Source organism: Macrotis lagotis, chromosome 1 (assembly GCF_037893015.1).
Source record: "Macrotis lagotis isolate mMagLag1 chromosome 1, bilby.v1.9.chrom.fasta, whole genome shotgun sequence".
In the NCBI taxonomy this organism is placed as follows: Eukaryota; Metazoa; Chordata; class Mammalia; order Peramelemorphia; family Peramelidae; genus Macrotis; species Macrotis lagotis.
The window spans coordinates 492,024,119-492,039,262 of record NC_133658.1 but is presented as its reverse complement, the minus strand read 5'-3'; the positions used below and the strand labels follow the sequence as shown (position 1 = coordinate 492,039,262).

At 32.5% G+C, this 15,144-nt stretch overlaps 1 long non-coding RNA gene across 2 annotated transcripts in view; it reads right to left on the bottom strand.

Annotated features, from left to right (window-relative positions):
• Positions 1 to 1,842, bottom strand: part of LOC141506760 (uncharacterized) — a 179,812-nt gene extending 177,970 nt beyond the window's left edge. For both annotated transcript variants that reach the window (XR_012473969.1, XR_012473970.1), the window contains exon 1: positions 1,444 to 1,842. This is a non-coding gene — a long non-coding RNA (uncharacterized LOC141506760). The remainder of the gene's footprint in view (positions 1 to 1,443) is intronic.
• Positions 1,843 to 15,144: the final 13,302 nt, after the last annotated feature.

The window sequence follows — 15,144 nt, the reverse complement described above, 5'->3', positions numbered from 1 at the left end:
TACTTTTATGCAGACATTTTAAAAGAAAGCTTTCATGTTTTGCTTATAAATTCAATTACCATTAAAATGTACCTATCTTCGATAATTAACAACTCTGCTGAAATCTTCTGTTAAATACGTGTGCATAATTTCTGTAGTGTATTGTTGGTAAATGTAACAGCTCTCAGATCACTGAATTACACACTAATACATCTGCTTGCATGCTCATTTTTACTTATACAAATAGCAAAATGCATCCCAATAGAGAAAGTAGGTGTGAATGAGTAAAAACTTCAGACTTTATTTAAATATTGTAAATTTCAGTTTTGACTCAAAAAATTGACTTTCACTGTAAAATGGAAAGAAAATACAAAATCTCTAACATATTTAAATAAAAACACTTAAAAATCTTTGTCAAGAGCAATTCCAACTAGATATGACTAATTTGCTCTTAAGTAAGATCAACATTTTAAAGTCACATGCTTCATCCTAAAGATTAAAACAGGTTAACAGGGCATACGAGGCTTTGTTATTTACTGTTTACAAAATCTTGCTTTCAGAGATTAACAGTTTTAGGAATTCAATTATTTATCCTGGAGTGTGAGACAATTAACCCTACTTTGTTAGGCTAAGGAGAGAGAAAAAAAATCCAAATCTTCCTCTCCCTTTAAAACTATTCTCTATGAACTATTTTAGGTCAAACAGAGCAAATAAATTCATGATAACAATAATACCATATATTAGGAAAAATTAGAAATAAAAACCACTTTCAAACCTACTGTATAAAGTTATTTTGACATTCCTATACAACTGGTTGTGGTAGCTTTTGGAGATGATATCTAATCACACACACACACAAACAATCCAGGTTCTCTTAGAAAAAGCTTGTTGCTGGGAAGTTGATTTTGGCAAAATGCCAAACTAATGTGCAAAAGGGATTCATTACTGATTCATGGCAGCATTCTGCACTTATTAAAAAAAAATGTGACCTAACAGGCTAAATCCACATTAAAAACACAAAAACTAAGAAACAAAGATCATTTACTTAATATTCTTTACAGAATGACATTAAACTTTTGCGGAGGTTAAATATGTGTTTCTTCAAAGCCATGTTTTGCTGCTTTCCAACGATTGTATAGTGTCCTATGAAACTTGTTGGTATCCCTTTTAAAACAGTTTCACCCTAGAATAATCTAGAAAGACTTTTTCCATATAATAGTTCTTTGCATCAGTGTAACAACTGAATTTTCAGGAAACAAAATGATGGAAACTACACCATTTTCTCCTACTTCGAATATTTTTTTAAAGTACACAGTAGTCAGCTGTGTCTTTTAAACTTCCAAAAAGCTGATACTCACTGCAAACTTAGAATCACTACAGTTAACCAAGTTCAATACTACTCCCCACCCCCACTCTTGTCCCCACCCCAATTTTAACACAGAAATAGATGCAATATAGTCTTACCGAGATGTCTTCTGGCTTTTTTTTCCTTCTGTGGATCAAAAACTTTCCTGCTTAAGCACACAGTTAGCTTTTCACAAACTATAAAGGCCCCTTTTTATTAATCTAGCACTGTAACTGCTTTCTATATTATATTGAAACCCCAGTGCTTCAGCTTTCAAGATAAAATAGATTCTCAATACTAATTAGTGGGAAGCATTGCATAATACATTTTTCCTAAAGAAGAAAAAAGGCATTTTTTTTAAACGCAGAGAGGGTGGGGTCAGATATTGAGCTATGCCTGAGAAAAGAAGCCTACACTGCACTAGTACCTAAGTACTAGCAGAAGCTGACTGGGAAAGAAGCCAGTGGAATGACTTTGTTTGACCCAGCTGCCAATCTCTCCCCAAGCAGTGCGCCAGACTAAACACTCACACTATTTGAACTCAAATCAGCCTACAGCAGCTGTTTGCTTCCCAGCTCTAAGTTCTTCACCCAATGTGGCCTGTGTAACACACAAGATAGAGTTAGATTGGTTGTATGACTAAAATATGTTCCATGTTTAAACTTGTTATTAAGGAGCAATTTTAAACCCCATTCTGAAGAACAATGATGAGATTATAATTCCATGCAAACTCTGTGTTTGGGTTTTAGGATTATTTTTACTTTTAAAAGAACACTAACAATTTATTATATGGAAGAAGTCTGTGATATGGAAGTACAGGGTTCGTATACTTTGAAATCACAGACTAAAATATTTACAGTAATGTTCTAATTGATAGTATTATATACTTTGGAATGTAAATATCAAAATATTTTTGTTGGTTCTATATTTATGATTTCAATATGATTTAAATAAATAAAGATGGGGCATCATTTAGTTTTACTTGTGTTTTTAACTTATAGACACAGAACAAAAGACCTAATTCAATAACACAAAATAAATATCATGACTATATAGCATAGAAACTGATTTATCATGTATGTTCTGAAAATTGTCCAGAACTAAATATAGAAAATTCCATCAGGTTTGATATACTATATAGGCAAAGTTTGCTGAAACAAAGACTCATATTAAAATGAAATATAAAAACGATGCTATAAAAATCTGATTACTCAACATTCTTCATGAGTTACTAGAATTACCTAAACAATGGGTTACTCCCTGTCATTTTATTATATAAAGTTTCTCCAGAAGCTATAAAATGGCAGCACCATTCTGGGTTTCATTATCAGCCAACCTGAGTAACTATTTACATCTATATTGTATCTTCCTTGATGACACCTGCCCAATGCATAGTGACATTAATTCCAAAATGTTTCAAAAGAAGAAAGGAGAAAACAAGGCTTGTCATTTAGAGTCATACTTTGGGGGTGGTTCAATGCCCAACTATTATGGCAAATGTATAAAAGTTAAACATTTTTGGATGAAAACATTTTTTGATATTTTAAGATAGAAAATCATTTGTATACCATAAACTCTTATAGAAAAGTCAAAATAATTACTTTTATACTTTGTCAATAACAAAAGAAAATATAAAAATGTCTGAACTAATTTACAAACTACTATTAGAATGACATGTCTAGCACAGTGCCTTATGATAAGAATTCAAAAACCATTTATTGATTCAATTTTTAAGATTATATTTGATTTTCATCCAAGAGGTTAATAGTTTGTGAATCTATCAGTCAAAGTATCCATTAAGAACTACTAGAAAACAATCATCAAAAAAGTATTTATTTGTTTGTTTATTTATTTTTAGGTTTTCTTTGCAAGGCAAATGGGGTTAAGTGGCTTGCCCAAGGCCACACAGCTAGGTAATTATTAAGTGTCTGAAGCTGGATTTGAACTTAGATACTCCTGACTCCAGGGCCAGTGCTCTATCCACTGTGCCTAAAAAAAGTATTTATTGAAAATCTACAATGTATTTGGCATTATGCGAGGCATTGAGGACAGTAAGGAAAAACAAAAGTGAAACAGTCCCTATCCTCAAAGTGTTTACATTCTAAGAGAGGAAATAACATGCCCATATATACATATATTAAAGCATGTACAAAATAATAATAGGTTAATTTTGGTAGGAAGGGAGAATACTAGCTTTTGGTCGGGGGAAGGTCATCAGGAGAAGCTTCATTTGGAAGATGGTTGAGCTGATTTTTGAAGGAGAGTAGGAATTCTAAGTGGAGATGAAGACAGGGTATGTTCCAGGCAAGGCAATGTTAGGTAAAAGGAAAAGATTTTATCTGGATTGTAGAGTAATATAAGTGGAATAATATGGATTAGGACTAAATAGGTGGATTGGGATGGAATTTAAAAGTAAAATAATGTGTGTGTGTGTGTGTATGTAGCTATGTGTATTTTCAACAACCCAAAAGATGGCTCTATATATGGTTATCTCAGATAGTTAATACTGAAATCATATTGATTATATGCTTTGCAGTCAAAGGGGGAGAAGTTCTATACAGTCAGTTAAACCAAGACCTGGAGCTGACTATGGCTCAGCTCATGAGGTTCTTATTGAAAAATTCAGATTTCAATAGAAGACAAAAGGGAAAACTCTTAGACTATATAGTTATGACCTAATATCATACCATATGAATATGAAGTGGAGGTGATTAATAGATTTAAGGAGTAGACCTGGTAGATAGAGTGGTTGAAGAACTATGGACAGAAGTTTACAGTATTGTGTAGGAGGCAGCAATGAAAAACCAAAGAAAAAGAAGAGCAGGAAAGTAAAATGAGTGCTTGATGAGGCTTTACAGTTAGTAGAGGAAAAAAGAAAGGGAAAGAGAAAAATATGCTTAATTGAATGTAGAAATACAGAGAATAGCAAGGAGAGATAAGGATTTTTATTAAATGAGTAATGCCTAGAAATAGAAGAAAACTATAGAATAGCAAAAATAAGCGATCTCAGTAAAATTGGAAATATCAAGGGAATATTTCATGCAAAAATGGACATGATGAAAGACAAAAATAGTCAAACTTAACAGAAATAGGAGAAATTAAGAAGACTATTTGGCAAAAATATGTAGAAGACCATATAAAAGAGATTTTAATATCAGTGAAACTGTTGAGATTACTAATCTAGAGTCAGACATCCTGGGGAATAAAATCAACTGTGCTTTTGGAAGCACTATTAATAAGGCTAGTGAAGGTGTTGGAATTCTAGCTGAGTACTATGAATACCTAAAAAATGATGCTGTTAAAATGTTGTACCCAATATAGCAGCAAATCTGGAAAACACAACAGTGGGTATTGGATCAATTTGCATCAATGCCTGGAAATGTTCAAATTACTGAACAAATTGTACTTACTTCATATGTCAGGGAAGTTATGCTAAAGATTATGTAAGCTAGGCTTTAGGAAAATTAATGGAGAATTACCAAAAAGGCAGGCTGATTTTTGAAGAGGCAGAGGAACTAGAGACCAAATTACCAACATTTAATGGATAATGGAGAAGAAAAAAAATTCCAGAAAACAAATCATCTACTACCCACTGACTATGCTAAAACCTTAGACTATGTGGATCACAACAAAATTTAGAAAATCTTCAGAGATATATGAGTAAACAGATCATCTTCTGAGAAATATATATGCAGGTCAAGAAGCAACATTTAAAACCAAACATGAAGGAACTGATTGGTTTAAGACTGGAAAAGGAGTATGACAAGGCTATATGTTGTCACCTTATTTAACTTATATCATGCTAACTGCCAGGCTGAATGAATTAAAACTGAAATTAAGATTGCCATGAGAAATAGGTACAATTTAAGATATGCAGATGATACTATTGTGGTAGTAGAAAGTGAGGCAGAATTACAAAGCCTCTTCTTCATCAGATGAAAAAGGTGTATTCAAAAGCTGACTTGAAGCTTAAGAGAAAAGAAAATAAGATCTTGGTAGCTGGTCTTTCATAACTTTCTGGAAAATAGGAGAAGAAATGGAAGCAATATTAGATTGTATATTCTTGGGCTCAGACATCACAGCAGATTACTGTAGACATGAAATTAAAAAACGCTTACTTCTTGAGGAAAGCTATGGCAAATGTGAACAGCATGTTAAAAACCAGAGAACCACAAAGATTCATATGGTTAAAACAATGTTTTTCCCAGTAGCAACGTATGGCTATGAGAGTTGGATTTTGAGGAAAGCCAAATGCTGAATTGACTAGAAATGTAGCACTAGAAAAGACTTTTCAGAGCCCCTTGAACAGCAAGGAGGTTAAAGCAGTCAATAATTCAGACTATTCACTGGAAGTCAAATACTGAAAGTGAAATTTAAATATTTTGGTCACACAATGAGAAACAGGAGATATTGTAAAAGACCTGAGGTTAGGAAAGACTGAAGGCAAAAAGAAAAATGCATGGCAGAAGATCAGATGGATAGGGTAGGTTCATGAAAACCATGAACATGAGCTTGAACAGACTTCAGAACATAGTGGAGGATAGAAGGGTTTGGCATGCTGTGGTGCATGGGGTCAAAAAGAGAAAGGACTGAAAGACTGAACAACAATGTAAGTATATGCATATATGTAGGTGCATGTGTATTTATTATAATTATATATGTATAAATATTCACACACACATTTTTAAAGGAAATGGGAAGTTGAGTTTATTTTGTAGGGGAATGACATGATCTGTCAAGAAAATCACTTTACCAATTATGTAAAGGATGGATTGGAATAGGAAGAGATTTGAATCAGCCTGACCAAGTAGAAAGATAATGAATAGGGAAAATAAGAGGTTCTATGAACAAGACACTAGAATTCTCAGCTCCAGGCATTTTCTCTGGCTATTGCCCATTCCCTCCACTACCCTGATGCTGACCTCCCTCATTTTCTTTTAAGTCCTAACTAAAATCCCACCTTCTTCTGGGAATCTTCTCAACCATTGTTAATTTCAGTATCTTCTCCACTGTTAATGTTTCCCCCCAATTATACTTTTCCTTCTCAAGTATCCTGTATAGCTTGCTTTGAGTCTATTTGTCTGCATTAGATTGTAAGCTGCTTGAGGGTAGGGACTGCCTTTGGCCTCTTTTTTGCATCCCCCAGCATTTAGCACAGGATCTGTCACATAATAAATGCTTATTGATTAATTTATCGAGTGTCTAAGTTATTAGTGATATAAACAGAGAAGAGATGCATGAAATATTGTAAAATTTGACAAACTTGGATATGTAAAATGAGGATGAGTTCACTATGGATTTAAATCTCTTTGACTGTTAGAATTATATGTAAACAAAGTTCAGAAGATTCAGTTGAAGGCAGAGTATCATGTGTTGTTAATGTTTTGCTAGATCCTTTTGTTGCTCTTTTCCCCCAAAACTAACAGTTATGATTGTTCTTATAAAGTTATGAAAGCCATCTCATGACCTCATAATACATAATACATATATAAATATGTATAAACTAAGATAAAAATGAAAAATAATACAAGCAACAAATCATATAGGATATCCTGTTGATCTAGTCAGCTCCTCGGATCATGAAATTGTCAAGTTTTCTCTGTGCCCATCTTCCAGCTGCCATTGTTTTTTTTTAGGTTTTTTTGTAAGGCAAATAGGATTAAATGGCTTTCCCATTAACAGCTAGGTAATTGTTAAGTGTCTGAGGTCTGATTTGAACTCAGGTACTCCTGGCTTCAGGGGCCAGTGCTCTATCCACTGCGGTCACCTAGCAGCCCCTGCCATTGTTATTCTTACATGGAATTTTTTGCTCTTTCTCATAGGAAAATTGAGTTCTGCCTTGTTTTGCTTTGTAGAGCAATGGTTTAATTTATTATAGCTCTTTTAATCAACCAAGTACTGTGATAAGGTGCTGAAGAAACAATTACAAAGAATAAAACAGTCCCTATTTGTAACAAATTTATATTCCACTTAAGGATACAAAACAGGAATACAGAAATAAAAAGTTAATATAAATGTATGCAAAGTGATGAAATTAAGATATTCTGTGAGAAAAGACTACAGCAGTTAGGAATGTCAGGAAGAACTTCATGTAGATGAATAGTGTTTGAGCTGCATTAGGAGAGAGTACATTCTAAGAATAGACTTGAATCTAAAGCATTGAGGCTCCAAAAATGACTTCCTCGTGATTGTTTCTCTATATGGTAGAAATTCTTTATGTTTAGTTTCTGAAGATATCTAGGCAGCTATAAAAGTATATATAGAATTCTTGCGCTTCAAGATCTTCAATTTCTCAGTCTCAAAACTGCCTCTATCCATGAAAATTCAAAATCAAGGAAAAGGACATAACAAAATGAAACATAGCCAAAGTGATAATCTCTGAATTACTGTGTTCATGACTGTTAATATGTACATGGACCAGTATGGTTTTTTCACCTGTATCATATATACTATATACAGCTTTATGAAAAACTGAATATACATGCCATAACTTTTGTAGACTATGTATAAGGTACAAATTACATTTCTAGTAGAAAATTGTTTAGTATTACTTTAAGCCTTTGGTAGAAAACAGAGTCCCAAATATGAAATATCCAATGAATGCAAAATTTAATTCTAGCATGGTTTTATAACTGAACCACTATGATATGAATTACATACATGTGCATAAGTTGTGCATCTATTTTTGTCTTTGGGAAACTGAGGCTTTTTAAAATTCATATTGTTTTCACAAGTTATAATGATCTTGATGTTTTTTTTTAATTCTCATCACAAGCAATTTAAGGCAAAATGAGCAATTGTCCTTATAAGTGATATTTCTTGTTGGTTTTGCAAATACTACAAATTTTACTATATTTATTTGCTTAACCAATGAGCCATCTTTCCTAATTGGAAAAAAACTAAATACTATGACTTTGTATTATTATCTGGCTTCATTCACAGTCAGTTGATATGATTCAGTTGCTTCAGTAGTTATGTTCACTTACTGTTCACTGGAGGAGAATCTCACATTTAGAGTAACAATAGCTAAGACACTTTATTGATGGTGTAAAAGCTGTGAGATTTTTAGTACTCTTTATTCCTTTTTATACTATTCAGTGACTGAAACTTACAGGAACAGATGACTATATATGATTGAAGATCATTTGACAATTTTGTTTTATAGATTATCATGGCCAAATAAATCATCCTCTAGTAGGAAGTCTTCTGGTAATGTCTTTCCACACAGAATTAAGCTAATCATAGGAAATCAGATAGTTTATTGGTGGAAGCCATAATTACATCTTCTGTTCGTAAACTTTCCTTTTCTCCTCCTTAATCAGTGCGGAGACAGTATAATGTAGCAGAGAGAGATGGCTTGGAATAGTGAATGTAAGGCTGGACACAGAATCAGAAAGACCTGGGGTAAAAATATACCTTTAACATATACTAGCTCCATTATCTTGTAAATTTCTCAATACCCTCAATCATCTGTCTAAAGCTTTTAAATTGCAGGGTAATTACTTGCATTAGTAGAAAGTTTTGTATGTGTGTATGTGAGCATGCTTTCAAATAAATGTATGTATGTATTTCTGTATATATACATAACAAGATATAGTCTGTTTTATATATTATTCTAAATCAATAAAACCACAGATAACAGTTCTTTTTTTTTTTAATATCCAAAGGCTCTTGTCTATGGGTACCATTGCTTTACATTGCATGAAAAGTGATGTGTTGGTAAAATGATGACGGATATGTACTTCTTCCAAATTACTAAAAACTTCTACAATTCTGTCAGCAAGCCATCACTGATTCCCTTTCAATGACAGAAGATTTAGTCCTTGAGTGTATATCTTTGACTTACATTCATATACATATACATATATATATTTGAGAATGATTTTATTGGTTGGATGTGGTGGCAAACTTCTGTAATCCCAGCTCCTCAGGGAGAGTGAGTTCACTTGAGCATCAGACTTCCAAGCTAGAATAGGGCTTTTTTAAGCAGTTTTAGCTGCTTAGGTATCTGCACTGTCAGACACTGACATGGTAATCCCATGACAACAGAAACCATGGGGCTGCCCAAGGAGATGTAAAATCCCCAGGATGGAAATGGAGCAGAAATGGAGCTTCTGTGATCGTCAGCAGTGAATGGTCACTGCATTAGAAACCTAGACTAGAAAGGAAGACTGAGTCTCTCTTTTCTGCCTCTCTTTCCAAAAATATGTATATACATACATACATATATATAATATATATAATATATATATATATATATATATATTGATTTTCTTGGGAACAAACTCTAAAATCTGAAATAATTTTAGAAAAAAATTATTAGATCTTTAGTTGGAGTCAAAGTCCCAAAGGAAGTTCTGAAATATTTTCATTTTTATAAGACTTAAACAAGGGAAACTATTCATGAACCACATATATGCCATTAAGCAATTTTGCCAAACCTGAAAGCAAAACAATTGAAAATAATGTAAGTAATTATAAACAATAAAATTTGGGTGAAGCCAAATCACTGGGGAATCTAAAGCACAAGCTTAGGTGGATCCAAAGCAAAGCCTGAGTGTGGAGACCCAAAAACTTGTTTTGAGTGTATCTTGGACCTGGGAAAACTGAAAATTCCTTGTAGTCATCTCCAGCATTCCTAGAGAAGTCAAAGCAATATTCTGGATTCAAACAATTTTTTTAGTTAAATAAAGTTGGATTTGAACAGTATACATTTTCTGAAAAATATAATAAAAGATAAATAACAAATAATAATTTACAATACCCTCTTTTGGGCTTAAGTATCTTATTCTAAGAAAAGTATAATTTCAGAAGCAGAAAACTGGTTTATAATTTCACAGTGAGTTTGTTAAAATAACTCCACTTAATGGTATTTTCCTCACTAACTTATCTTATTTAATGCTTGATAGAATTCCTTAAGGGAAAGTAGGGGGCCAGATTGGTGATAAAATTTTCCAAATGTCTCACAGTTAAAGGAAATAATTAGAGTAAATCTCAGTGGTTCTAAATTATGGGACTTACACTAGGAACCAAGTACACTGAGGCCATCACAAGACATAATAAATCCTTGGTTCTTTTTATATCATCAAAGTTGAACAATCATAATCTCATATATTCATTTAGGAGATAAACCTCTTTAAACAGACTTTAGAAGTAAGCAGCTAAGTGACTCAGTGGTTAGAGGTTTAGATCTGGAGTTGAGAATTTCTGAGTTCAAATACAGCCTCAGGCACTTATTATCTGTATCACCTTGGGCAAGTCATTTAAACTTATTTACCACAGTTTCCTCATTTGTAAAATGATCTGGAGAAGGAAATGGCAAACTACTCTAGTATCTTTGCCAAGAATACATCAAATGAGGTCACAAAGAGCCACACATGGCTGAAATGATTGAACAACACTGATAAACTAAATCAGGTTACAGATTAAGCTACTTAGAGGTCTCACAATGAACTGATTTGAGAGGGGAGATTTACATATCAGAAGCAAGCTAGGATAGCTATCAAGTTATGAAATCTCTTTAGAAGGTTCAAACTTTCCTTCCTAAAATAGTCAAGTTTTAGTAAGGTGAGATTAATAAATACAGAAGACAGACTTTCGGTTGATCACAAATTGCAGGAGGAATGGTCCAATCCTAAGTAACCTAAGTACCGTGAAAAAATAAATTAAAGCAATACAATGATGCTCGTCAATATTAAATAACATCAACTCTCCTTGTTTCCATTAACACATTTTCTGAGGAAATTATATTAAATTTAATCAGAAAGTTCATGATAGATCCCAGCTATCTCACATAGTTGTCTATTCCCTGGAAACCTCTTCCCTTGGAAATTCTTGAATAGGACTTGTTCTCAGGCCAGTCCTGGAGAGGACTCCTCCAAGCAAATCCACATCTCTGGTTCCATAATATGCTAAATAAAGATGTTTTAGGTTTTGGGGGGATAGTAATAATGGGAAGGAAAATAAAAGGTTTGATGATGAGGATTTGAGGAGAATGTTTGATGTTTCACAATCAAGTCAATGGTTAATAATAAAAGAGAAAAAGAAAGCTCTCAGTAATAAGAGGCTTAATAGGAGAATGGATATAGAGTAAATAAAGGATTCAAAAAGCAGTAAAGGGAGAAATCTTGTTTTAGTGGTGAATAGTCTTCTACTCAAGAATGCTCCCAAGGGGGGATTAGAGATGGAAACCTTTCAATGGCTACTGTCTACACTGTCTACAGGGATTTGGGGTGTGTGTGTGTGTGTGTGTGTGTGTGTGTGTGTGTGTATTCACAACCATAAACTCACTATATATCATATTTATTATAATACATATATGTGAAATAGGGATAAATACATATCTGTGGCAAATATTACAAATAAATATTAAAAGACAGAAATAGTAAATATATCCTTTATAGATCATAACAATAAAAGTAAGAATAAGTTCAGGGGGCAAAAAAAAAAAAGAAATAGATCCAAAAGGAGACTTAAAATTCTAAATAATGAATAGGTCAAAGAACACATTATAGGAACAATAATAATGTGAAAGAAAAATATAATGATGAATAAATATAGGAAACTTCCAATATACAGCTAAAGCAGTTCTCAGGGGCACAATTATATTCCTAAAAACATTCATTAATAAAATAGTAAAGGAAAGAATTAATGAATTCAATAAGCAATTTTTAAATTAGAAAGCCAACAAATAAAGTCAAAATAAGCATAAAAAAGAAATAAAAAATTAGAGAAAAACAGATAAAACTGGAAACCAAATGAATTGTAGAAAGAATAAATACAACTAAAAGCTGGTTCATTGAAAAAAATGACAAAATTGATAAACCTTTATACAATTTGATTAAGAGGAAGAGAGCATAAAATCTAGCCACTAAAATATCAAATGAACACAGTGAAACTACAACAAATCAGAAATTATGTTAATAAAATTGAAAACACAAAACAAATACTTTTTTAAAGTTTTTATTATAAGGCAGTGGGGTTAAGTGACTTGCCCAAGGTCACACAGCTAGGTAATTATGTTTTTGAGATCAGATTTGTACTCAGGTCCTCCTGACTCTAGAGCCGGTGCTACACTGTGCCATCTAGCTGCCCCATATACTTTCAAATATATAAAATACTAACAGAACAAATAAGGTTCTTAAAGAATCTAATCTCAGAAGAGAAAAAATTCCTGATGCCAATGAATTCATAGAAAAATTTCATCAAACAATTAAAAACAATCAATGCATTAATAATGATAGTAATAATAATATAATTATAAATTATTCTAAAAAATTGAGAAAGAAAATACTAAGACTCCTTTCATGAGACAAATATTGTCCTAATACCTAAATTAGGGAAGAATAAAGCACAGAAAAATATAAGCAATATCATTAATGAATATCAATTTAAAATTTTTAAATAAAATTATCAGATTATAGAACATTCAATTAATCATTCATTCCAAACAAGTTGAATTTATAACAGGGATATAAGGCTGGGTCAACATTCAGAAACAAAATGCAAATTAGAAACTAAATCAACTTAAATCACATGATAATTTCAACAAATGTAGAAACAGCTTTTGAGAAATTACAGAAATCATTTCTAATCAAAACCCTCAAATATAAGTAGAGAGGAAACTTAAAAAATCATAATAAATCTATCTAAAATCAAAATCAAGCCTCATTTGAAATGTGGATATATACTGAAAACTTACCTAATATTCTATTATTTTCTCAGAAACACTATATTTAACAATAAATCAAAGCATCTACTCTCTACATTATTATTAATATAATTTCAGAAATGCTAAAAATAGAAATAAAATAAGAAAAATAAATTAAAAACATAAAGATAGGTAAATGGGAGATATAATTATATGTATTTTTGATGATGTGATTTAAGTCACAGGCTACAAAATTCATCTTCAAGAATCAATAGCATTCCTATGTAAAAATAACAAATATCAAAATAAATAGAGAAATTCCATTTAAAATAATTATGAAATACACAAATATTTAGAAATCAATCTACCAAAGCACAAAAAATATTTCTATCAATTAAATTATATAGTAGGTCTTAAAGATATAAAGAAAAACTTAAATAACTAGAAAAATATTCATTGTTTCTGGTTGGGCCATGGCAATATAGTTTAAAAAAAGAACACTAACAATGTTAACATAATTTTAATGCTATACTAATAAAGTTATAGACTCATTAAATTTATTGAATTTAACAAGTTCAATAAAATAATTAAATATATTTGATAAATAAAAGAACTAAACCAAGAATAACAAAAAAAAGAGTTAAAAAAGGGAGATTAGTATTTTTCATACCTCCTACTATTATCAAAATCATCTGGTATTTGTTTTTTTTATCAAAGGAGCAGATTAGACAAGGATGAATGGCAATGGAACTCAATAACAGTGTTCAATAAACCTGAAAACACAAATTACTTTAAAAGGAACACTTTAATTAAAGAAAAAAACTGCTAGGAAACCTAGAAAGCAGTTCAGTATAAATCAGATATAGACCAACACTTTATATCATCTACAACATATTCTAAATGGATATGTAACCTCAATGTTAAAAATCTTATTATAGCCAAAATTAGAAAAGAAGTAGATCATATATACCTTTGACAGTTTTGGGTAGGAGATAGATTTATTTTTTTAGGTTTTTGCAGGGCAAATGGGGTTAAGTGGCTTGCCCAAGGCCACACAACTAGGTAATTATTAAGTATATGACACTGGATTTGAACTCAGGTACTCCTGACTCCAGGGCCAGTGCTCTATCCACTGCACCACCTAGCTGCCCCAGAAGATAGATTCTTTGTTGTTGTTGTTGTTTTTTTATTAAAGATATTATTTGAGTTTTACAATTTTCTCCCAATCTTGCTTCCCTCCCCCCACCCCCACCCCACAGATAGCACTCCGTCAGTCTTTACTTTGTTTCCATGTTGTACCTTGATCCAAACTGGGTGTGATGAGAGAGAAATCATATCCTTAAAGATAACAGAATTCTCAGAGGTAACAAGATCAGACAATAAGATATCTGTTTTTTTTTTCCAAATTAAAGGGAATAGTCCTTGTACTTTGTTCAAACTCCACAGCTCCTTATCTGGATACAGATGGTACTCTCCTTTGCAGACAGCCCAAAATTGTTCCCAATTGTTGCACTAATGGAATGAGCAAGTCCTTCAAGGTTGAACATCACTCCCATGTTGCTGTTAGGGTGTACAGTATTTTTCTGGTTCTGCTCATCTCCCTCAACATCAGTTCATGCAAATCCCTCCAGGTTTCCCTGAAATCCCATCCCTCCTGGTTTCTAATAGAACAATAGTGTTCCATGACATACATATACCACAGTTTGCTAAGCCATTCCCCAATTGAAGGACATTTACTGGATTTCCACTTTTTTGTCACCACTAAAAGGGCTGCTATAAATATTTTTGTACAAGTAATGTTTTTACCCTTTTTCCTCATCTCTTCAGGATATAGACCCAGTAGTGGTATTGTTGGGTCAAAGGGTATGCACATTTTTGTTGCCCTGGGCATAGTTCCAAATAGCTCTCCGGAAGGGTTGGATGAGTTCACAGCTCCATCAACAGTGTAATAGTGTTCCAGATTTCCCACATCCCTTCCAACAATGATCATTATCCTTCCTGGTCATACTGGCCAATCTGAGAGGTGTGAGGTGGTACCTCAGAGAAGCTTTAATTTGCATTTCTCTAATAATTAAGATTTAGAGCATTTTTTCATATGGCTATGGATTGCTTTGATCTCCTCATCTGTAAATTGCCTTTGCATATCCATTGACCATTTGTCAATTGGGGA